Raw genomic sequence first — 25,451 nt, forward strand, 5'->3', positions numbered from 1 at the left:
CTTTCCCTGTAGTCCATCCTTTCCCGTGTTCACGCTTCTGCTACCCTGATGGCCTGCCTCTCCCTCGTGCCCCACCCCCACCACCGAACGCACACGCACACCAGTCTGGCGCCCACTACTGCCTGAATACCTGTTCCCGCTGCCTTTCGCACCTGTATTCCAGTCTCCCAGTGCTCTCTGTTCTACACTCTGCCTGGAGTTCACTCGGTTACGTGTCCCCGCCTCGCGCTCTCGTACACTCCCCTGCCACCTTTCCATTTGCCTCTACACCATTCACTCTTTCTCGCCCGGGCCCCACGCTTGTTTGGCAGAGTTTTCTTGCACATATGCACAATTCTCCCTCTTACCCGCCCTTCTTCAATTCCTCCCATCCCGCTGTCGCGCCGTGTCACGCATGCTTTGCACAGTTTGCTGGCCACACCTGCCGAATTCGTATCTCCACCCCACCCCCTTGTCTATCGGGTTGCCTTCTCGCACCCTCCCCAGCCCCCACCTCCACCGCTCAGCACCGGCACATCCACGGTGCAGTCTAGAGTCCAGATGTACAGACACACCCCCGTCTCCGTGTATTCGTCTCCCCTCCCCTGCGCCCTCGTCCCCTTCTATCCTCCCCAGCCCTCCCATCACCTCATCTAGACAGAGACGGTTTGTGCGCATTGACCCATCCGCTAAAGAGCCCGCCATGTCCAGCCCTCCTTACTTTCATAACTCTGCACCCCTATCGCTCATTCCTGAAATTCCAGCCTCCCTGCTCCAATGCCCTCTTTTTACACACCTCCCTCCTTTCTCCTTCACACATTCACCGTCTCCCTGATGTTGCACACCTGGAGCGCTCTGCTCGACTGTCTCCTCTGTCCTGCCTCCCCCGTCTCTCCCGTGTTCCCTCTCTGCCCGACACCCAATGCACCTGATTTTTCCTTCCTTGGTCCTCTCTTTCGTTCCCGTCTCTCTGCCCTTATAGTTCATGTTTCCTTTCCGAGCCCCAGGGCATCCTGTCTGTCCTCCGACCCTATCGGGTCCAGCTTGTCACGTGTTCTCGCCCTTCTCACTCCCTGCGCCTGCCCTTTCCTCGTTCTCTAATCCGTAAAATCGTTCTCTCTTTAGCCACCCCTCTCTGTTCTCGTTGTCCAGCCGTCTCTGCTTCCGCCCTTGCTCTTTTCATCTCAACAAGCGCTTCTCCCGTTCTCTTTGGGGCTCGCTCTGTATTAACCCCTCTTTTCTATCATCTCTTTGAATGCGTCTTCCTCCCATAGCCCACCCATCTCTTTTCCAACCCCACATCACTCTCTCTCTCTCTCTCCCCATAGTCTATCCAGGTTCTGCCCCCCATTCCTCCCTCGCTAATTTCCTCCTTTCTCCCCAATCTTGCCCATCGCCATATACGTCTGTTTCGCTCTCCATCTGTCGCGCTCCTTTTCTCTCCACTACTTCACCATCTGCACCATTCTTCCCCTCCTTCTGTCACTCTCTTATCATTTCCCCCGTCCCGCTCTTTTGCTCCCTCTCTTCGCACTGCCCTCCTCTCCTCCTCCATCTAATTATATGCTGAGCGCTCCTAGAATAAGCCTGCCAGGGCCGGGCTCCTCCCTCCCGCAGTTCTGGTCCCTCCCCAGGAGCCCCGCCTCTGCCTCCCTCCCTCCCCCGGAGCCCAGCCGCTGCCTTCCTCCCAGCCCCGGCAGTCTGATTCCTCTCCTTTCGGGATGGCTTGGCCGTGACCAGCAAGAGATAAGCATTTCCAGGGGCTGCGGGCGGGCGCACGAGCTTTGGAGCTGTCTTTTAATGCCTGGGATCTGTAGCAGGGAGTGGGCTGTTCTGTCTGAGCATGAAAAGGACTGCTAGTTCCCCAGGATCTGCACGCCTGCCTCGCCAGCACTGCGACCAGCATGCCAGCAGCCCACAGAGCCGTCTTCCCACGGTCCTGCCGAGCAGAATAAGAGCCCCCGGCCGCCAGATCCCCAGCAGAGAGGGGCATTAACGACAGGTAAGGGTTCCGCGGGTGTCTGGCTCCCATGGGGCTTCTTCTGTATGCTTGGTCGAAGGCAAGAAAGGGGATTTTGGTGTGCCTGCCCCCCGTGCCCTGAGGAAGCCCTCACTCGAGCTTTGCAGAATTACCCAAGCCTAAGGTCAGCCGTTGACCCCTTCCGTGCAATGCAGAAGGCCCGCACGTGAACTTAGCGGTGGAGCATCTCCTGACGGAGCTCTGCTTCCAGGTGCTCGGAGCGTGGCGATGCCAGGGTCCCTGAGGAGGGCGGGTGCGTCTGTGCTTTGGGTTCTTCTGTACCTGGGGGGGAACATGATGGCACGTTTGAGGGTGATTGGGGAGGGGAGAAGGACTCTCCCCCGTAGAGGTCAACTTCTCCACACCATACGTGTATTTCTACGAGGGAGACTCGTGTGTCTTGCATCAGTGCTTTGATGGAGTGACAGGTGCCTCAGTGTTTTCAGCATACAGCAGAACCCCGGTTTTAAGTCTGTGCTTATGTGGGTGCAGTGAGCCTGCTTCCCTGCATTGTGTGAACACGCTGCCTTGCATGGGGCGCTTACTGCTGCTTGCCCCCATACCCTCTACCCGCCCCCATCTCCTTGGTCGAGGTGTGTGCTTGGATGGGTCAGCATCGTATGGAAAGAAAAACCTACTTGGGTGCGATGGGAGTGGAGGGGGCTGGTGTGGGGGCGGTTGGAGGGGTGTACGGACATTTTACGTGCACGCTGTTTTCGATATAGTACTGTAAAGCACCATTATCCGCACGAAGTATTAATTTACAGAGGGAGGGTGTAACCCGCTCTCCACCCCTCTGCCTGTCGTGAATGGCACCACAGCAATACTCAGATCTTTGTACGATGCGTCATCAAAACCCCTCTAACAACCCCCCCCCCCCCCCCGCCCACCCACCCCCCACATTCCCCTACCCCTCCTCCTGCTCTGTTCGGCTCAGGACAGCGGCTTTCCATGGCTTTGAGGTATAATATGGTCTGGCGTGTATGAAGGGCGAGTCACTGTATTCGTGTCAACGGTGCAGACTGAAAACGGTGCCTTGAGTTTACGTGTGCCCCACACCACACCTAGCGTATGCCCATGTCTAAGTGGGGCAAATCTCGTGAGGGTAGCTCAGGGGCAACGTGCTCGCCTTGAAAGCAAGACGACACAGAGCAACGCAGGTTCGATCCCCGGTTCCACGCTTAGGAATTTCTGGTATTAATTAAGCGCGTTATAAATGACCAATCATAATTATGTAAGTGCCATAAAACCATCGCCTTCGGTGATATGGGCACGCGGCTCTATTTGGGGGTTTGCAAGGACCTCCAGGGTAAAAATCCGTTTTGGGATGAGTTGTATGATGGTGGATACTGTTTGAGTAAGCTGCTCTGTTTAGGGATAAGTCATGCAATAGACGCCCTTGATTGGACGGGCGTGAATGGTTTTCCAGTATGGATTGTTTGAGGTGCTTTCTGCACATAGATTGGATGGCCACATTAGTGTGAATGTCGCTTCACTCTGGATTGGCAACACTGATCTGTTGGGTATACAGTCCCAGTAGACGCCTATGATTGGATGGCCACAGCAGTGTCAAGGGTGCTTTAGTCTTGATGGTGTAAGCATGCAGTGTTTGGGGATTAATATGAAATCCCCTTAGACCATCATGATTGGACGGCCACAGCAGTTTGTGTAGTGATTCAGTCTGGGTTGGGTAGGGTGGTCTGTTTGGGGCTCAGTATGCACTCTCAGTAGAGGTACATCTTTGGTCGGCCACATTAGTTTGAAGGGTGGTTTAGTCTGGATTGGGTAGGATGATTAGCTTGCGTTTTACTCTTGTCTCCCAGAAAGCGCCCATGATTGTATGGCCTCAGTATTGTGAAGGTGCGTCTATATAGACTGGGGAGGCTGCGTGGATTACTATGAGCTCTCCTTAACCATCATGATTGGATGTCCACAACAGTTTGTAGGGTGCTTCAGGGGGATTGGGTAGGGTGGTCTGTTTGGGGCTCAGTATGCACTCTCAGAAGAGCTTAATGAAAGGACGGCCACATTAGTTTCAAGGGTGCTTCCGTCTGGATTGGGTAGGGTGGTCTTTTTGGGGTCCAGTATGCACTCTCAGTTGAGCTGCATGAATGGATGGCCACATTAGTGTTAAGAGTGCTTCAGTCTGGATTGGGTAGGGTGGTCTTTTTAGGGCCCAGTATGCACTCTTAGTAGAGCTGCATGAATGGACAGTCAAATTACTGTGAAGGGTGCTTCAGTCTGGATTGGGTAGGGTGGTGGGTCGCCACAGTAGGACGAATGGTGCTTCATTCTCGATTTGGTAGTCAGCTCCTCCTGTTTTTTTTTTAATAAACTCACAATAGGCACCTATGATTAAATGGCCACGGTAGTGTGAAGGGCGTTTCAGTCTTGATGGTGTAGGCATGCTCTTCTTAGGGGTTACTGTGAACACCCACTAGACCCTCATGATTGGGTGTCCACCACAGTTTGTAGGGTGCTTCAGTCTGTATTTGGTAGGGTGGTCTTTTTGGGGCCCAGTATGCACCCTCAGTAGAGCTGCATGAATGGACGGCCACATCAGTGTGAGGGATGCTTCCGTCTGGATTGGGTAGGGTGGTCTGTTGGGGCTCAGTGTGCACTCTCAGTGGAGCTGCATGAATGGATGGCCACATTCGTGTGAAGGGGGCTTCAGTCAGGATTGGGCAGGGTGGTGGGTGGCCACATTAGTGTGAAGGGTGCTTCAGTCTGGATTGAGTAGGGTGGTATTGTTGGGGCCCAGTATGCACTCTCAGTAGAGCTGCATGAATGGATGGCCACATTAGTGTGAAGGGTGCTTCAGTCTGGATTGGGTAGGGTGGTGGGCAGCCACATTAGTGAGAATGCTGCTTCAGTCTGGATTGGGTAGGGTGGCCTGTTTGGGGCTCAGCATGCACTCTTGGTAGAGCTGCATGATTGGTCGGCCACATTAGTTTGAAGGGTTCTTCAGTCTGGATTGGGTAGGAGGATTTTCTTGAGTTTTACTCTTATCTCCCAGAAGGTGCCCGCGATTGGGTGGCCACAGTAGTGTTAAGGTGCTTCTATATAGACTGGGAGGCTGCTCTGCTTGCGGTTTAATCTGTACTCCAAGTAAACACCTGTAATTGGACGACCACAGTAAGGCGAATGGGGCTTCATTCTCGATTGGGTAGTCTGCTCTTTTTGGGGTTTATTGTGAACTCACAATAGGCACCTATGATTAGCTGCCCACGATAGTGTGAAGGGTGTTTCAGTCTTGATGGTGTAGGCATGCTCTTCTTAGGGGTTACTATGAACTCCCACTAGACCCTCATGATTGGGTGTCCACCGCAGTTTGTAAGGTGCTTCCGTCTGGATTGGGTAGGGTGGTCTGTTTGGGGCTCAGTGTGCACTCTCAGTAGAGCTGCATGAATGGACAGCCACATTAGTGTGAAGGGTTCTTTAGTCTGGATTGGGTAGTTTGCTAGGATTGGGGTTTAATATGAACCCACTCAAGAAGTCCTTGATTGAGTGTGTATGGCAATGCAAATTATCTGCTCGTTGTGTGTATCTCCAGTGTAGGTAGGCATGTCTGTGAGAGTTTGGTTTGCAACCACAGTGGTTTGAGTCTAAGTTTGAATGGGTGCAGCAGTACGATGCCCCTTCTGATTCATTCTGATAGGTTGCCTGTTTTCTGCTTGAAATGGGGGTGTAGTATTTATGCATTTCTGGGTGTCTTTGGCAGTGTGGGTTCCCGTTAGCCTGATTTGGGTGGTTTTCTGTTCTTTTCATCATCATCATCATCATCATCATACGGGACTTGTTATGGTCTGTTGTGGGTTCAGAGTAGAAGTCTGTGTGTACAATGCCCCACTCTCTGGGCCAATCACGCTGCTCTTTTGGTGGTTTGGCCGCCGCTGGTGAGTAAGTCTGTGACTGGGTGGGGACAGCTTTCTGAAAGATGTTTCAGATTGTCTGGAGTGTGTTATTGACTGCTCAGCAGCAGTCTGTTTGTGGGTGGGCATTGCAGTGTCATTTTCCCTTCTGTGTAGGTTGGGAGGCTTCTCAGTTGAGGTCTGCCATGGAACCTCTGTGCTTTGTGTCTGTGTTTGGGTGGGTCCAGCATTATTAAGCAGCCTATGCTATCTGGATAGCCGGGGCTCTCTGCTTCTGGATCCAGACCTCAGGCTATGTTTGTGTTTGGAAGGATACCCAATGAGTGCGTGCCTGGTGTGGTTGGTCTCAATGTGGATCTCTGGTTAGCGGTTTGGAACCAACTCCCTCCCTCTCCCCTCAAATAGAATCTATTTGTGAATGGGCGCAGCAAGATGAAAGTATAACGTGTCACTCCACTCCTTCGAAACAGTCACTGAGAAGCGGTTGGCGCTATATAATGGCGCTACACAAGCTATCAAACACGTATACACTTGTAAAGGGTGCCCCCTGAAGGGTAGTGGAGTTGGAAGGGGTTGCTGGAAAGAGAGGGTGGCCGCCTGGGAAAGGATGGGGTGGTGTGGAATTGGAGGGGGCCATGATGGTGTTTGAGATTGGGGAAAGACAATGCCAACCTGACTGTGATGTTTCCCGGTGGCACTAGGATGCGGGACGAGACTGCGCTGCAGGCTCGTCCTGGTGGGACTACAGCAGGATCAATGGCGCCTCTGTGCCCGGTGAGGTGCTGGAATTAGTCTGTGCTGGGTGCAGGAACACACATGGGATTTTGGATGAAAGAGACAGTGTTAAGGATGTGTCCGCTTCGTTTTGGTGGTGCCTGTGTCCAGTTAGGATTGTTTTTAGCGAATTTGTGAATTTATGGCTTTTAATGTAACATTGTGATTCTCTTGACTGCTGATGGTGGTCGGTGCAAATCGTTGGGATTTGCCCAGTGGTGGGTGATGTGTTACACGCGATTGTGTAGGTGCTGAGGGGGTGGTTATTTCCCGTATGTGGTGGGCGCGGGGCTTCTGGTGACGCTTTGAAAGACCCCTGTGGTGTTTTCCCCCACGTTTGCTCGTGCAGCAGCAAGGCTTTCTGTGACTGTATTCCAAGGAGCCCGAACTCTCTCTGCTTTTAGGAGGGTGAAACGGGAATTGCGCGTCTCTGCCTAGTGCGGTGGTTGTGGTGCTGTGCAGTCGCCCAAGAGCGGGGTTCTGCTGTATTTGTGAGGATGTAATGATCGCCGCTCTCTCAATGGTTTAGAATTCCATTTCTATTTGGGTTGGTGTTAGGGAGTATCGTTGTAATTCTTTCTTTAATGGGACAGAAGGTTGCCCTTCTCTTCTTGCAGATTATTTTTTATTTTGTGGGGGTGTGGGGGTGTGGGGGTTGACACCCGGCTACAGTCATGAAATGAGTAATTTTTTCTTTTGCGATTTCCAGGGGTGTTGCTAGGTCTGGAAAAGATCCCGGGCTACGCTAATGTTGGAATTGTCGGGACTGGGGGCTAGCTAGCCTTTTGGTTGCAGCTCCTGAAATTCTATCCAGGGCTACAACCAAAAGACCAGGGGCTATATCCCCCTTAGCGCCCCCCCACCCCCAGCAACGACTCTGGCGATGTCCATTACTAAACAATACATACATTTTTGGATTCATAGTGTTGGTCGGCTGGAAGAAAGCCTCCGTGCCCCTTGTTATATGGGCACATGCTTCCGGCGCGGTGTTGCTACACCGCCCCCCGGGGCTCTGTATGTTCCCCCCTTTCCCCCTCCCCCTTCCCCAGTACCGGAGTTCCAGGCAGCAGGAAGTGCGAGGAAGGCACTGATTCTCAACGGGCTTTGTAGGTGCCCATGTTTGGGGTATCTGCTGCAGGTGGATGACCCTTTCGCTGCTGTGCCAGGGGCACCATGCTTTCTATGTGGATTTAGTAGAGAGGCGCGTTTGCCTCGGTTAATGGCTTCGAGTAGAGCAGTAGGACTGTGGCTGGAAGCAGCAAGCAAAGCCAGCCCAGGGTCTATTATTATGGAGACAGCACAGAGGTCCGTACCACACACGCAGCAGCAGAGTAGACCCCATGACCACCTCAAAGGCGTGTGATGACAGAAGACCCTGGGAGAGGAGAGCTCCCTGTCTCCCACTCGACGCCGAAAGAGTTGAGCAAGTCTCCCTCCACCTGCCCGTGGATGAAAGGTCATGCCGTTTATGGGCTCCTAGGCAGAGGTTGTGCTATGTGGCTTGCGTTGTGACACAGGGGCGAAAGACGCTGGGGTTCGGTGGAGGGGGTGATCGGTGGCGGGTGGGGGGGGGGCAGTGGATGCCCCTCCACACATGTTACATAATCCACTGTATCTTTTATTGAAAAGTCGGAGAAAACTGGCCAGGCAGTGCTGGCTGCACGGGGTGTCAGATGTGGCTGATGGCAAGTAAGGGCTCTGGGGTTTAATGACACGATTTGTCCTCAAATTAACCCGAAATTGAGGAAGTGTAGGCGCCAATAACACCTCATCACCACAGATATTCATTCTAGTACCTGTTTGTTTACGGTGTATAATAAAGGGAACACAAGGTCAAAAACACATCAGCCAGGAACTAATGGCCCTTGGTGAACATGATGAGAAAGGCATTGCATCTCCAAAAGAAAATGACTCAAGCTGTAAAGGGGTTAATGACCGGTGTCCAGAGGTCAACGACACAGGGCAACGTGCATAGGGAGTTTAGAGGTTCCATACCTGTAACAGGTGCTGCCAATGATTAATTACACACAGAATGAAGAGTTAATAACATAGGTAGAAGGGGTTATAGAAACAATTTTCCCAGGGTTTAATACCATAATATACCCATGGATTAATATAATATGTTGCTGAGTGGCTAATGGGGTTTTCCATGTTAGTGGCACATGGCTATTGGTCACAAACAGTGGCTGGAGGCTACCAACACAGTGTGTATGTATGGCAGGGGGAAAGGCAGCCCTCCAGAATGTGTGGACTATGACTCTGATGCTCTCTCATCTTTACCTAGGCTTGCTGGTAGTTGTAGTTGAAAATATCTAGAGAGCCAAAAGGCTGGAGACCACCTGGTGTATGGGGTGAATGACACATTATAGCTAAGGGTACTTACATACGTTGCCACATTTTGCATAGCACATGTTGCACATGGTTTTTAACTCCTATGTCCTGAGGTTAATGAATCTGTCTATCAAGGGATTAACCTTACAGGATGCCATGTGGTTAGCAGTGCAGGATTTCTCTGATTAATATCATAACATGCTGTGGGATAACAAACTGGATGTCCTGAAATTAATAAAACCAATCAATTTACCAAATGCGCTGGACGTCCAAGGGATAATGACACTGGTGTGCTAGATTTCAATGATGTATTGGAAATATTTGTTAGTACAGGTTTCCATATGTTAATGACACATGGTGTCCAGAGGTTAGGAACACATGGTGTCCAAGAGGTAATGACACAGATTATCCACAGGCTAATTACACAATGTGCCCAATGCCAAGGGATGTCCATTTGGGACTGGTTGTTAGCGGCACCGAATGCCCAAGGGTTAATTACCGAGCTTGATTGGGTCTACAGATTGCAAGGAGTTCAGGCACATTGTGTCCCTAGGTTAATTACACCTGGTGTTCAAAGGGATTTTGACAGATGAATCCAGTGATACTGAGAAAGGACCTTCAGGCATAGGTCAAATGGTGTCTAGAGCATATTAACAGAGGGCAGAAAATAATCAATAGCACAGTTGGTACACAAGTTAATACCACGGGTTCTAAAGGGCTGATGACACCTTGTGTCCAAGGATTGTTGTCTTGGTGTATCTAAGGGATGGATGGGTTCAGATATTAGTGGGACTGACTGTAGGGGGATAGTGACAGATAGGGAAACATGTTTAATTAATCAGCGTTCCCACAGTTTGAAGACCTATGTCATAAAGAAAGTGAGCCATATGGATCGCAGTGCTTAATGATACATTGTCCATGTGCACATGATGTGTGATCTGTAACATTGAAGCACACATAGTGCCATGGAGTTATTGCCCCATGGTTTCCCAAAGCTACTGGTACAGGATGTCTTGAGGTGGATAATGGAGGTTGCATATGGTTGCAAAGGGTTTACAGGGTTAAATGACACATGGTTTCCAGGGGATAATATAGCCATAATGACGATTTACCCAGGCTGTAACAAGTGGTAACGGCCCGCGGGCCAAGTTATTAGGCCTGAGTGAAGTCAGGCCCTTTAACGAGGGCCCTGGCATGTTCCATTTCCATGGCCGCCTTGGGACTTGACAGGATCAGCGCAGCAGTGCTGTGCCACTGCAATCTCTTCAGGTATGTGGGCGGGAGGGAGAGAAAGGGTTGGGTGGGGAGAGAAGGGGTGGTGGTGGAAAGAGAGAGGGATATGGTGGAGCGGGTGCTGGCAGCTCCAAGTTTGCTTGGAACGCAAGCTCATACCATGACATTCAGTCCACGTTCCGCCCAACCTTGATTGGCTACCGTTCCCGCCACGTGTGCTAAAGTCACATACAGTCCATGGGTTTTGGACAAAAGATATCCATTGGTTGATGGCATTGTATATGCTGGTGTTGAAGAAGCACAGTCTTCCCAACGTAATAGCCCTTGGGCATCAGTGGTGAACGGCACATGTTGTTCAAGAGCCCATGACATGAGGCATGCAGATTTTAATGACAAGGGATGTCCTGCGCTTAATGGAACAGAGTCTCCTATGTGTAATATCACATGGTATCCATTGGTTAATATCACAAGCTTCCCGGAAGTTAATGGCAGAGGGAATACAAGGTGTAACGGCACAGGGACTGTAGGGGGTAATGATACAATGACACATGGCACAAGGACCCAGGATGATAAAGGCAGCACCGTTTGTTCAAGTGCCAGAGCCATGGACAGTTCAATGTTTAGTGGCATTGTGTGCCCCACAGGCCAAACGCATTTTGTGCTATGGAGTTTATTTAGCAGGGCATGGACAGGTAATTAATGCAAGGTTCCCCAATGATAATGACACAGGGTGTCAAAGGTTTAATAACACTAATTAGCCAGGGTTTAACACCACTATTGTCCAGGTTTAAATGCCCATTAATGATAGATATTTTTATGAAGGGCTTAATGAACAGAATGTCCGAGTGTAAATAACAGAAGAGTTAAGAACACTATGTGCCGGGGCTTGGAAGTTAACTATACAAGTTGACCAGAAGTCATCAACGCCATATTTCCATGGTGGGTAAATACACAGACTGGCAGCAGTACTTATTTTGCAGGAGTTGAGGACACAGAATATGAGGGCCTTATCACACAATGTTCAGAATAGTTAAAAATAGTATTCTTGTTTTTTTAAAAAACATTTTTGTACCCATGTTGTTAAGGCTACAGGGCTCTGATTTACAAAGGCGTTCTACAATGGTGCAACCCCATTGAAAAAGGCTCTACATTTGTTCTCTCTTCATCACTTTATGAAATCATTTATTGTAAAAATCAAAATTGTGTTTTGATTACAAACAAGTAAATAAAATAAAAAAATAAAAAAGGCTTTTTTAAATCAGACCCAAAGTGTCTGACGTCAATGTAGAATGTGTGGAATTTAATGGCATATATTTTAGTGGATCAATGATATTGGGCAGTTTTTAAGGAGAGAGGAGGCACCTTGAAAATGTGGCCAACAATTGATGGCAGGTGGGTTTCAGAGTCAAATGCCCAACGACTTGTCCATGGCTTATCAACCAAAAGTGTCCATTGCTTAAGGTCTCTGATTGTAATGGGTAATCACACAGACTGTCCAGTGGTTAAACAGGTAACGGGTGTTCAAGGGTGAACGATGCACAGAGACTGGTGGTTATTCAATACCCTAAACTCTTGTAAGTGGCAGGGGTGTGCTTTCCAAATCCTACACAACACAACGTTGCTGGCTTATCCAGGGCCACCAGGAAAGATCGAGGCCCAGTTCTGCTCTCACAGGCATATCATTATGCCAGCAATCAACCTGGTAGGCCAGGGCTTGGAGAGATGAGAGCACAATCCCCACTAATGGTGCGGTGCCGGAGCACCCGGCAGTTCATCGTCCCATGGCAACCGGACGCTGGAAGTAGGGCACATCACTATTCATGGTAGGATCGAGGTAGCCATACACCCAATCGCCAAAGCGGTATACAAGTGCTTACTTCCAATTCCGTCTATACTGGCTTCTATGGGCCTACCTGGAAAAGGAATGTTCAATGCTTAATTCATAATCCACCCTCCATCCATGGCAGTTTTTGAAAGGACTACTAATATTACACAATGAGTCCATTATTTGTGTTTGCTAATACAAGATAGGCATATTTTTTGCAGAATTAGTTGTCTATGATTCCCTAATCAGTTTCGCAAAACAGTTCCAAATAAACATTTGTAGCAAATCTGGGCCAAATAATGTGGTTGTGACAAAAATCACACATGAAATAAATCAGTGAGCGCATTGATCGATTTTCAGTTTTCAAATCAGATTCAAGGAAAAACAATACAAAAAAACCCCCAAATAGCAGCAGGGAAAACTGTCACCTTTTGGAAACCTAATTCAGGGAATGATGCCACAAATAAATAAAGAAAAAAAACTAAATCCATGTCCAGCCAACATCACATTCATAAGCTGGCTTCTCACACACTAAAAAAGAGAATAAGGGCAATCTAACACCAACTATGGAATCATCTTGCCCATGCTAGAGTTTGGAATATTCAGTCTAGCAAAACCTATCAGATTTAGGCTCAAGAAAAATTCCCTTGCCAAACAAACAATTCTTTCACTGTAGAAAATTGCTCAAACAAATAGAATCTTTGCAATAATTAATGTACTTGTTAGGTGAAGAAGCCGTTTTAATAAAACAAATGAATCAAATTCCATAAAATAAAATTTCATGACAATATCAAATTGATTGCACATAATCAAAAACAATAAGACACATTTATTGTTCGAATGTAATGTTTAAAAAGTAGTTTTTAACAAAAGAAAAAAGATTTGTGACAAAAAGGACTCTCTTTATTTTAAAAAAAAACTAGAGCTCGAAAAAAGTTGTTGCTATTCGAAAAACTGAACCCATCAGAAAACACTACCCAATTTGATTTGTGCTGCAATGGCATTTCAATTTGCAATTCGCAGAAGACATTTTAAAACATCTACAATTTAGTGCCGGCACCATTCAGGCCTGTCTAGGCAAGTGTGCTAACACACTGGACTGCAGTACTTCACATTTGCAAACTGTATGAAAGCACATTCTCTAGACTAGATACATGCATCCAAGTCCTAGTTCCTGAGATGCAGAGATATAAATATCTCGGGAGAATCAGGGAGACACAGAGAGAGATGGATCTACGTGAGCACTTTGAACCAAAAACAAATACTGAAGCCCAAAATGCTGATTGTATTTCTTGAAACACATTTCACCGCACATATATATATATATATATATAAATATATATATATATATATACGCGCAAGGGGAAACCGCCACAGCAGCCTCCCCATGCACCCCCACATTTATTATCATCCTAAACCACCCCCACATATATAGGCAGCAAAATGCAGCATTTGAAATTCTGTATTTTCGGTTACACAGTGATGGGCTGATACAGAGAGAGATCACTCTTGGAAGTTTACTGGAGCAATTCCTACATGTTCCAAGTTGCCATTAGACATCATTCTCTTCTGCTCTCGAGTCCTTCTGGACATGCAGTCTGCATTACTCCCTTAAATTGTGCTCTGTGAGTTCAGGCCTATACCCTGACTCCTGACCACCAACACTTGTAACGGTATCTGAGGGCTCATAGCTATGTTGTCATCAATTTTGGAGACAACCCCCTTCCCCATAAAAGGAATATCTAACATGCAATTAGGCATTTTACCCAGAGAAGAAAGCAGGTTGGATGATTCACTACCGACACTTATGAATACACTTAATAGTTTGTTTTGTGGCAAAGCCTGACACAGATGATGTGCCAAAGTTTTCCCCACAGCAAATACTATGTCCTCTTAAAATAAGGATAATACATACAATGAATTCAAATCACTGCAGTAGATCAAACATGTGACAAACAACCCTTGAAATAATACAATTTTCAAACTAGGCCTTCCACTTGATTCTGCGTAAAGTCTCTGTAATGATGAGCACATTCCTCGATTTAGGACCATGGGAGACCTGCACTGTCGCACATACCAAGGCAGATCCTGATATCTACCTGCAACCCCCGGCCTCCAAACTCCTGATGCATAACACGTTCTTTCTTTGCATCCCTGAAACGGAGACAGCGGGGTAAACGTCAATGGGTTAGGATGCTTGTAGGGTTCTTTGCTTGCTTTATTGCCATGCCAGGCTTTCAAAAAAGCTCCAAAGGTTTCTAGGAGTAGGGAGATTTGTTATTTGTACAGTAACTGAAGGAGTTGAACTGGTTCCCTTTGTTGGTCAGGCTCGACCCAGGAAACACTATTCCTGTTGCACAGAGTGCAGGTCCACATCCACACCCAACTGTGGTCATGGGGTTAGAATCCACAGAAGGGTTCCCTGTAGCGTGGCGTATTCTGGAGGCTTGACAAATATTCATGGAATAAATAAAGGACAGCATGTTGCCACAATATCAAATGAAAAGATATATACATTTAGTTGTATGTGCATATGCATGTATATCAACAACACCATATGCAGATACTAGCCAACATATTGCCTATGAGTGTTTATGTATTATGAAAACATAGCTTAATTATGCAACTTTTATGAAGCAAAGATGATTAATAACTCCCACATCACTTTACAAGTTCAGAAATCGTCCAAACTCCAAAATCTAACAAAACTGAAGCCACGTTGAATTATATAGAAAACACAATATCACCTATCACAGCATACACCATGCAACTTAAAGAGCACAATAGGCACACACTTGCACCTGGGCACAAAGATGGCATACCAATGTATGTGTGATATAATGGGATATATGATAAGTCATTTATAACGCGCCTGTGCACACGTGTTTCTAGGTGAGTGTATGGACACACACACTCACACAAATACACTCACTGCACTCTTAATCATTAATAAGTATATGGTCAACATAATAAAACACACTCACCTCATAAGGGTGTTTACAGAGGAGGGCAGGGAGCCCCTACTCACACGGGAATTGGGGAGTATCATTGGTAGTAATGAGCACAAGAGCAGGGTGTTCCGGGTGTATTGTAATAAAAGCATTAGTCAAAAAGTCCTTGTAAAATACAGTCAATGTACGTATTTTTGGCAAACTCAAAATGAAAGCTCTGGGGAATAAACGTCAACTTGGGGTGCCATTTAATATATATATATATTTTACAAGAATGGTTTATCTTCAAAGATATTTCACAGAAAATTAGTACATTTCAGATATGTTACATTAATTAGAATCACCATTGACCCTGAGCTATAGGAAGGATAGATCAGGGGCAACGCGTTTGATTTGGAAGCAAGAAAATGCAGCACAACTAAATTTTGAATCTGATGATGCGTTTAGAAACACTTGTTGCTATTAAGTGCATCATAAAAGAACAATTATAAAAGAAGGATTATACATGATATCGTATATACATAATTTACAGGGGGAAAAAACATACATAATGGTACTTGCAAAGTACTTAGAAGCATACAGGACATAGGGAAAGGGGTATGCACAATAATAGACACCAATGTGCTACATATAATCATTTGTTGTAAGGGAGATCATAAAGGATACCATAGTTGATAGAGTTCTACGAGCTAGGGAGCATTTCTATTTTGGTCTCAAATATTTCGTGGTTAATACAAGAAGAACCACATGTATGTGTGAACAAGAATGAATCGATACATAGAGCAACCTCTAACATAGTCATGAATGTTGGGGTATGGAGACCGGTTCTTTGTCAGTATTACATGGATGATGAATATGAATATTTCAGGACAGGGTCTGCGTGCTGTCCATGTACCATTGTGTACGCGTTTTCCTTAAATTATGTATATAAAATATGCTTTTTCTCTTGAATGTAACATATCTGGAATGCACTAATTTGCTGTGAAATATCTTTGAAGATTAATCATTCTTGCAACAACAAAAAAACTGAAAAAAGCAAATTGCACACCAAGCAGGGGTAAAGTCCCAAAACGAAAAGGGGGCTGGGGGATCATTAAGATACCAATTGAATGTGGAGTCATCAGAAATTTGCATATCAAGGTGCCCTCTGAAAAAAGTTGGGGTACTCCGTCCACCCGCATGTACCCTCAACTTGAGCCCTGACCTCAAGTTGATATTGAATCCCCAGAGCTTTATTTCTGAGGTTGCCAACTATACATACATTGACTCTATACTAGAAGGACCATTCACTATTGCTTTCATTAAAATCCACTGGATACAGTTTGCTCTTGTGCTGAATACACCTCACAAGGATGGCCTGACCAAATCATGCCAGGAACAAAACCTTCAACTGGTGGTTCAACAGATATCTCTGAATGGGTGGTTGTTCCCTCGTTGAGCAACCTGAATTAAATAGGGACACCTGTAAATAGAGGGAGACAAACATGTACATCTACAATAGCATAACAAGAAATAAGCAATGCACTCATACACATTAGAAGTGCTAATTACAATTACGTTCAAAGTCCTAAACATTACACAGAAAAGACTTACCTTATACAGTATGGGCAACATATGTTATGTAAACCACATGGCATATTCACCACCTGCACCATACCATGAATGCGCAATAAAATAATGGTACTACAATGACGACAAAAGTGCATGATGTGAATCTGGCATTTGTTCTGAAAGTTCAAAGGGGAGTCTATGCTATCTTAACTTGATCCTCCAAACCTATCTGAGTTGTACCCAATGCAGCCCTTAATTTAAAGTCAAGCAGGAATGCACTAGACAATCCATTCACACTATTTGGTAGCGAGACTGACTACCCAGGCTGTACTATGTCAAATGTTGATCAGACGACTCACATTACAAATAAGCAGATGGACGAAATCTTAAAACATATAGTCTTAGTAGTTCATTTAAAAACATAATAAACTCAATATACTTCCCAATTTGCTTTAGTAGAACTATAGATCAGAAAAGACATTAAAATATAACAGCTGTATAAAATCATAATACTGAGCTTTTATAGTGTGCTTTATGTCAGGGACTAGCCTCAATGCCCAGGACCAGTTTTCAGACCTCTGATGCTGTGCATTGTCTCACTTCCAAGAGAAACACATTGCCCCTGATCTAGTCTCCCTGCCTGGTGGGCAGTGGCAATGTTCAGCTCTTACTGACTTGTGTGCACATTTTCTTGTGGAAATATCTCTATACGTTATGGATTTTCTTCAGCGGGTCTCCTTAAGTGATTTTCCTGATAAGTGACTGCTCGGCTTACAAAGATCTAAATGTGAATTGTTATTCTGCTACCAGGCTCCACCCCATGAGAGGCTTCAGCCACTTGTTATCCCATCGAAAATGTCTTAGGTCTTCGAATAAGGAACACACAGAACTACCAGTGTTCCTCAGATCTGCGTTGGAAAAGTGACCCAACTAATCTTGAATGTTAATGAGTCCAGCAGAGACTTGATGACGCAAGGCAGCCCTTCAGCCCGACTGGAAGTGAGTTTAGTTGTCCCCGAAGATATTCAAAGTGAATGGATCAACGGCTGACATTGTACAGGAAAATCCTGACTCTTGATTTGCAGAGACACACCATCTTGATCTGGCCAGCCAAGCAGTGTTCTGGCTGGAATCTAAATCATGTATCTGTAGTGTGGCCGAAGATCTCCCATGTACATTCACTTTCTGCCTGACTCAGAGCCTGGTTCACAGAGTGTGTTCAATGGGATTACGACATTATAACACGCTTCTGTGAAACTGGCCTTACATCTCATGAATCGCATCGGGGGCAACTGCCTGCATTCCCCCTCTCTCTCTCAGTTAACTTTCTTTGAAGACTTCTGACAGCCAGAGATCTCTAACTGGGCCACTGCTGCAGACGGCTCTGCACTAGAAGAGAGTCCGCACCACTCAGGCCTAGCCAAGTTCAACACACACACACCTTTGCTGAATTTGAATGCGCTGCACACATAGTAAAAACGTAAGTAGCTAAAATAATCGGTTATCCCATATTCCGATCAAGGCCACTGTATGCTAAAATGCTACTAAAAAAACAAACAAAAAAAAAACCTCTGTGTGGTAATGGGGGTTTCAGTCATAGTTTCTTGCAACTGTGGTAATGCTTTTATATAGATCTCCACTGTACAGCTAGAGCATGTCAGTTTGGGCACACACATGCGAATATGCTAGTGTATTTTAAGTTTAAAACATAGATCTGAACTGATGATTTTGTTTTGTTGCAAATGTCTGCTTAAACAATCTTTATTGCTGGGCAGGAACATAATGCCCCATGTTGAACATGTTGCCTTTTTTCAAGAACATCTTTAATAGACCGTCATGAACCAGAGGGTGATCCAGTCTCCATAACTGGCACAGAACTGTGATATGTACACGTTGTCTCTCCAAACAATTGCAATGCGTGAGAAAATACCCAGGCCTCGTACACCTTACATACGATTCAAAATGCGTGTAGAGATATCTGTCAGAACATCTGACAGTGAACGGATTTGATACACACATTCTGTTTTCATTATCCTCTCTCTCTCTCTCTCTTTAAGAGAGTTAGTTGTGAGTTGCCCCCACTCAGCCTCTCTTTATCACTATCCTTGCTAGCTTGATAGCTCACATGTTAGTAAGAGCTTGCCTAGCTGACCAGCCCTCCATACTCATGAGTTTCATGAACTAAGAACCAGTCAATGAGTGATAATAGCGGCTATTCAAAAAACCTGATATTATCAATAGCATGTCACTCCCAAACACAACCACTAGTTCACCCATTCTTTATCCCCTCTCCCATCTCCACTTTCATCACCTCCCTTTCTCTTGCCCTCTTCTTTTAACTCATATTTCATTTTTTTCTTTTTCTTTGCAGGTGCCATTTTCTTTCTTTCTGTTCGACTCTCTTTATGCACCCCACCCATCTTTCTTTAAACCTCTCAGCGAGTGCACTTTCTCATCCCTGATTCATTGCTCCCCTCCTGGCCACTAATCACATGCCCCTTTGCTCCTTAGTCCCAGTCCCTCACTTCACCTGTCACTCACCTTCCCAAACCTCACCATGTACTTTCAGATTCCCTGTTCATTCCCAACTCACCAACCCTCTCCACTACGTTGCTCAAAATCTCTCCTATCAACCCTGCTTCACCCCTCTCATCCAATCTTGATTTTCCGGCTCAATCCTCACATAGCATCCATTCCCTTACTTACCACTCACTCAATGTTGCTGCCCCGGATTTGTGTTATCTCTCTTCTTCTCCACAGAATCTCTCCTTTTGGTTCTGTACATGTTCTTCATGCTCTATTCCCCCTTGTCATTTCTCCCTACTTTAAATGTTTTCATTAAATGTCGTTCTCTCCTCACACTCCTTCCACAAACGTTTGCAATCCCACTTGCATCCCATTCTACTGGTCAATCCCATGCGTTTCCCTTTTTACTCCATTCACCACATGCCTCTTATTCCACACCCAAATATTCCCCCATCACTCAGACCCAGTTACCCCACTGTCTCGCTTCCCACTCTCCCCCTTGCTGCCCCACCATTAATCGTTCTTCCACAATTCAATCTTTCCCCAAGCAAGTTGTAGCAATCTATTTTCCTTCCATACTTTCCCCTCCAATCCTCCTCCCCACCCTCACTTACCTTCCCTCCTACCCTTCCTCCCTCTTAATCACCAATCCATCTGCTCTTCCCTCTCTTCATGCTACCCTTTTTCACATCTCTCCATCTCTTCCTGGCTTATTTGTCTCCACTCCATGTTTACTACACGTCTTGCATCCTTTCACTTCCCCCCACCCCTATCACTTCCTGGCTTCTTTGTCTCCACTCCATTGTTACTACACGTCTTGCATCCTTTCACTTCCCCCCACCCCTATTACTTCCTGGCTTCTTTGTCTCCACTCCATCTTTACTACACGTCTTGCATCCTTTCACTTCCCCCCACCCCTATTACTTCCTGGCTTCTTTGTCTCCACTCCATCTTTACTACACGTCTTGCATTCTTTCACTTCCCCCACCCCTATCACTTCCTGACTTCTTTGTCTCCACTCCATCTTTACTACACGTTGTCTCCACTCCATCTTTACTACCCGTCTTGCATCCTTTCACTTCCCCCCACCCCTATCACTTCCTGGCTTCTTGTCTCCATCTTTACTACACGTCTTGCATCCTTTCACTTCCCACCACCCCTATCACTTCCTGGCTTCTTTGTCTCCACTCCATCTTTACTACCCGTTTTGCATCCTTTCACTTCCCCCCAACCCTATCACTTCCTGGCTTCTTTGTCTCCACTCCATCTTTACTACCCGTCTTGCATCCTTTCACTTCCCCCCCACCCCTATCACTTCCTGGCTTCTTTGTCTCCACTCCATCTTTACTACACGTCTTGCATCCTTTCTCGTCCCCCCACCCCTATCACTGCCTGTCTTCTTTGTCTCCACTCCATCTTTACTACCCGTCTTGCATCCTTTCACTTCCCCCCACCCCTATCACTTCCTGGCTTATTTGTCTCCACTCCATCTTTACTACCCGTCTTGCATCCTTTCACTTCCCTCCACCCCTATCACTTCCTGGCTTATTTGTCTCCACTCCATCTTTACTACCCGTCTTGCATCCTTTCACTTCCCCCCACCCCTATCACTTCCTGGCTTATTTGTCTCCACTCCATCTTCACTACCCATCTTGCATCCTTTCACTTCCTCCCACCCCTATCACTTCCTGGCTTATTTGTCTCCACTCCATCTTCACTACCCGTCTTGCATCCTTTCACTTCCCCCCACCCCTATCACTTCCTGGCTTCTTTATATCCGGTCTTTCTTTACTACACTTAAGCATCCTTTCCTTTCTCCCCTCCCTCCATTTCTTCTGGCTTTTGTTTTTTTATCCCTTGCATCTTTCCCACACTCCTTCCATCCTTCCCTTTCCCTCTCCATCTGCCTGTCTTTGTTCTCCCCTCCATATTTACCACACTTTCTCCACCGTCCCTTTCCTCTCCATATCTTCCTGCCTCAGTTTTCCCCTCCATCCTTCGCTTTCTCCCCTGACTCAACTCTCCCTGCCTCTGTTTTCCCCTCCATCTTTACCAGACTCCCTCCATCCTTCACTTTCTCCCCTGCCCCATCTCTAGCTGCCTTCTTTTTTCTTCTCTCTATATTTACCACACTTTCTCCACCATTCTCTTCCTCCCTGCCCCATTGCATCCTGCCTTATTTCCCCCCTCCTTCTTCTCCACACTTACACATGCTTCTCTTTCTCCCTACTCCTCCTCGCATCTTGCTTCCTTCTTTACAACATTTCCCCATGTGTCCTTCCCCCCCCGCCCCAAATTCTTCCTGCCTTCTTTGTATCCCTTCCATCTCCGCCACACTCCACCCGTCCTTAACTTTCCCTTCCAGTGTTTCCTTCTTATTCAGGTTATCACACCCCACCCCACCTCCGGACCCTCCCGCCCATTGTTTTCTTATTTCGATGGCTCTCTCGATGCTTCGTTTCCCCTTCGCTTCCTCTCCACTCCTCCACAGTCTTCCCTTGGCTTCCTCTGTCTGTTCAGTCATTTCTATGTCACCCTCCCCTTCCCCCTCCGATTCCCGCCCCCAGAGCAGTAGCTTCCACCCCACCGCACATCCACAGGCGGCAGACTGTTACTGCAGGATAACGCTCCACCTTCTATTTTCTTCCAATAATTGATTTTGTTGTCTTTTCTGCTCTCGCTCTGAAGTATTTTGCTGCTCAGCGGCAATCCTGCGCCATTTCGTACTGTCCGCCTCAGTATGTCCTGGGGAGCCACTAAATGCAGACACTCATAAAAGTGTAAACTCATCTCTGAAGCAAGCGCCGTGATTATAATATGCGGCTCGAGAGCCCGGTGCTGTCCCGGGCAGCCAGGCACCGCGAGGATGCTGCCCGGCAGCTGAACAGCGCAGACATGATGCGTTTTTCATACCGAAGACTTGTTGTGCATGCATGCACGCATGCATGCACGCATGGGTTCAGCTGTATGTCTTTGCGCGCGCATCCGTGCAAAGATGTATCTATGTCTCTTTGCAAACATGCCAAGATCCATCTGCGTGTGTCTGTTTATATGTGCATGCCTGCATCATCGTGTCTGTATGAGTGCGCATACGTGGAATGTGCCGTCTATGTGCAAATGACACAGGAATCTGTCGGGGGCTTGAGACTGCCCTTCATGTGCACAGGAAAGCGTGACCTTTCCATGAAGTTACTGCACCACCTCTGAATCAATGTAAAGTGACACAAGCAGCACATTCAGAGTCCTCTCCAACCAGCAGATTATGCAACCGATTGGTTAAATATTGCGCAATTTTTTTATTTTTTATTTTTATTGGTTTAATTAAACCTTTAAAAAAGACGAAACAGAATACATAACAAATCACAAAGGAACCCTATCGCAACAACATCAAGTCAGCCACTTAATCGTCATTTTGCTGAGACTTATCTTTAGGTATTTTTATGGAATTGGTGTGGATCTCACACAGTTACTGCTTTCACAGTCGTTTTGTCCGCGTCTGAAGGAACATCACAAATGCACGCATCAGCGGTCTGTGTCATCCATCAAACAGGGCTTTCCACCATTCTTCTATGGTTCGAGTTTGTTGGTTGCTGATAATTGGTTCGAAGGTGGTTTTTCTGTGTTGAAGAGACATCGTCAAATGCTTCACTAAATATTGCGCTATGTCAATAGAATTACATGGTGCCCTGTTGAAGATCGTGCTTGGCTGTAACTCTTGATGTGTTAGAATAATTATCAATAATTAGGTCACTCACCGTAAGGAATGACTTAGCTCGGGCCAGGGCAAGACCCCATGCATTTCTTTTCAAGAATCCCCACAACCACCTGTCATGATCACATCAGTTAGCGCCAGGAAGTAGATCCCCAGGGTATGACAGCTCACCATGGGTCAAACAATAACAAAAGCCTAAGGTAAACATGTGGCCCTTCAAAATATTGCTCCTTATTGTTAAGAGCAGCAGAGCTCGGACTGCGCTCATTACTGAGCTCTACATCTTTGGCCATCGCAGTTTATCGCCATAGTAGGACCTCACCACTCCTCTTCCCTTCTTGCTGCGCAGAAATGGGTGACCTTTTCAGAACACACTCCATTGCCTCTGATACAGGCACACACAGCGCTGGTCAAAGGGAAGGCTCTCGCCGGATCCAAGATCCGGCACCAGATGTGTAGCCGGATCTCGGTATCCAGCCAGAGTCAGCCCCCAAACCCATGCTCTGCGCTGGCTTACTAAAAAAAATTCATAACCCCTGCAGCCGTCCATTTGCCTTTACTCCCAATTATCTTTGCGCATGCACACAGATTTTATCCCCCATGAATTGGCATGACACAAGATTTCAATTGGCAAAATTGGCCGCAGTTTTATTTCCATGACAACAGAAGTATTTGTACACAATAGTGACCTCATTCTGTACGTGTGGCGCTTGCTTGCCGGATTTCCTTTGCTTCCCCCTATACTTGGTATAGTAGGCCCCCAACTCCCCCGACCCATTGTACCTGTTCCTATCCTGCCCGTGCAGGGGTCCGTGGGTGGGGAGAGCGCCGTTTGTTTTGGGGGGGAAGCTGAGCCTTATTTGTTCCTACCAGACGCCCCCGCCGTTTAGGCCCCCAAGAGGCGCTGGTCCAGAAGAGCGAAGACCCATTCCGTTTCCTTCTGGCTCGTCCGGAGTCTATCATTTGTGCTTGGTTGCCCAAACACCGCCAACTTGTCATCCTCTGACCTGGGTGCCCTGCAACAGCAATGCCCAGGTGTCCTCCTCCTTGTATTTCGTGGGTGGGTGGGTGGAAAACGAAATTCCTTGCACTTGTCAGGTGGCGGCCTCTCAATGGGTCAGCCACCTGCTTCCTGCTCCTCCTGGGCCGCTCGTTGCTGTTGCCCGTGTCCTTTGTGATCCTCGGGCTCTCGGGCTGTTCTGGTGCCTCTGCTCCTCCCCCGTGGCTGCCTCCTTGCGGCCTGCCGTATGATTTCTTTCCTTTGGAGGGAGGGCGTGGGCGTCTGCGTGTGAGAAGGGGGGGGGTTGGGCTGGCGCTGGGCGGCTGTTGTTCCCCCTGTCCTGTTATGGCTGGGTCTTCGACCGGGTTGCAGCCCCGTGTGTCCTAGCCGCCTTTCCTTGCCCCTTGGCCCCTTGCCCTCCCGCCTGTCCTCCGGCTGCTGCTGGGCGGGCTCACCCGTAGCTCCGCTCCGCCTTCGTCGCTTCGTTCCTGGTCCCGGGCTGAGCGCGCCTTCGCCCGCCACGGCTCCCGATCAGCTGGGCCGCTCCTCCACGCCCGCCGGCTGTCCTCCACCGGCTGTGCGATCCCGCCTGCTGGTTCCTTGCGGTCCCCGCAGCTCCGCTCCGCCTTCGTCGCTTCGTTCCTGGTCCCGGGCTGAGCGCGCCTTCTCCCGCCGCGGCTCCCGATCAGCTGGGCTGCTCCTCCACGGCCGCCGGCTGTCCTCCACCGGCTGTGCGATCCCGCCTGCTGGTTCCTCTGCCGCTGATCCTCCTTCCTTCTGCTGGGCGGGCGATCCAGCTGCCAGTCCTTCGCCTTTTCTTCCTGCCGCCGCTTTGCGTTTCTCCTTCTCCCGACCCTCCGAGGTCCGATCAGCTGGGCTTCTAACGAAATTCCTTGCACTTGTCAGGTGGCGGCGACCGGGTCCCAGTGCAAGGGCGAGATGCCTGGTCCCTGGTCCCGCCTGCTTATATCCTGCAAGCCCCGCCCCTTTCCTTTTGTTTCCCCTTCGCGGGCTTTTGGGCCATTCGGCTTTTGGCGCCGTTCCGCCCCTTTGTCCTTTGCCCTTCCGGGTGAGGGTCCCCGCTCCCGGCGGCATGACCCCGCAGGGGTTACCCTGCTGCCTCCTCCATTTTTGAGGACGTTTTCCGTCGTCAGCTCCAAAAATAAAAATAAAGAGAGCGCGACCGACGGCGGGGGGCAGAGCAGCTCCTTGCCGAGCCCCCGATCTAATCTGCACTGTACTCCTGTGCACAGTGCTCGCAAAGGGTAGATTAGATCTCTGAGCCCCCACCTTGGTGGGCTCAGTGTCTAATCTGCCCCACAACACAAGCGGACTGTGTACACTGCACAGATAATATTTGTTATTTTGTGCTTACGCTCGGGTGCTTTAATTTTCATTGTGCACCCGTTTCATTTGTCTCTCTGGTGTTTATTCGTAGTTGGTTATACTTATTTGTATACAAACAAACACCAGGGAGACACATGGAGGCAGCACACATTCAAATCTGACCTTTATGAAATGCAGCACATCAGATACGTTATATATTATGTGATGTGCTGCATTTTTTAGAGGCCTGATTTTAATATGTGCTGACTCTGAGTAAAAGTGGCGTTTGTGAGTGATGCTGCGGGGAAATGTTATGCATTTGCATACTCACTGCCAGGTTGGACTGGGGCA

At 47.6% G+C, this 25,451-nt stretch overlaps 1 protein-coding gene across 1 annotated transcript in view; it reads left to right on the plus strand.

Moving 5' to 3' along the window:
* The first annotated feature begins 1,634 nt into the window (after window positions 1-1,634).
* The window catches only part of BRINP1 (BMP/retinoic acid inducible neural specific 1), a 619,275-nt gene continuing 595,458 nt past the window's right edge, over window positions 1,635-25,451 (plus strand). The window contains exon 1 of the mRNA XM_069609661.1: window positions 1,635-1,981. The gene's annotated coding sequence lies outside the window, so the exon portion shown is untranslated. The remainder of the gene's footprint in view (window positions 1,982-25,451) is intronic.

The sequence above is a fragment of the Ambystoma mexicanum genome, chromosome 8 (assembly GCF_040938575.1).
Source record: "Ambystoma mexicanum isolate Mex_15411 chromosome 8, UKY_AmexF1_1, whole genome shotgun sequence".
Taxonomy (NCBI): domain Eukaryota; kingdom Metazoa; phylum Chordata; class Amphibia; order Caudata; family Ambystomatidae; genus Ambystoma; species Ambystoma mexicanum.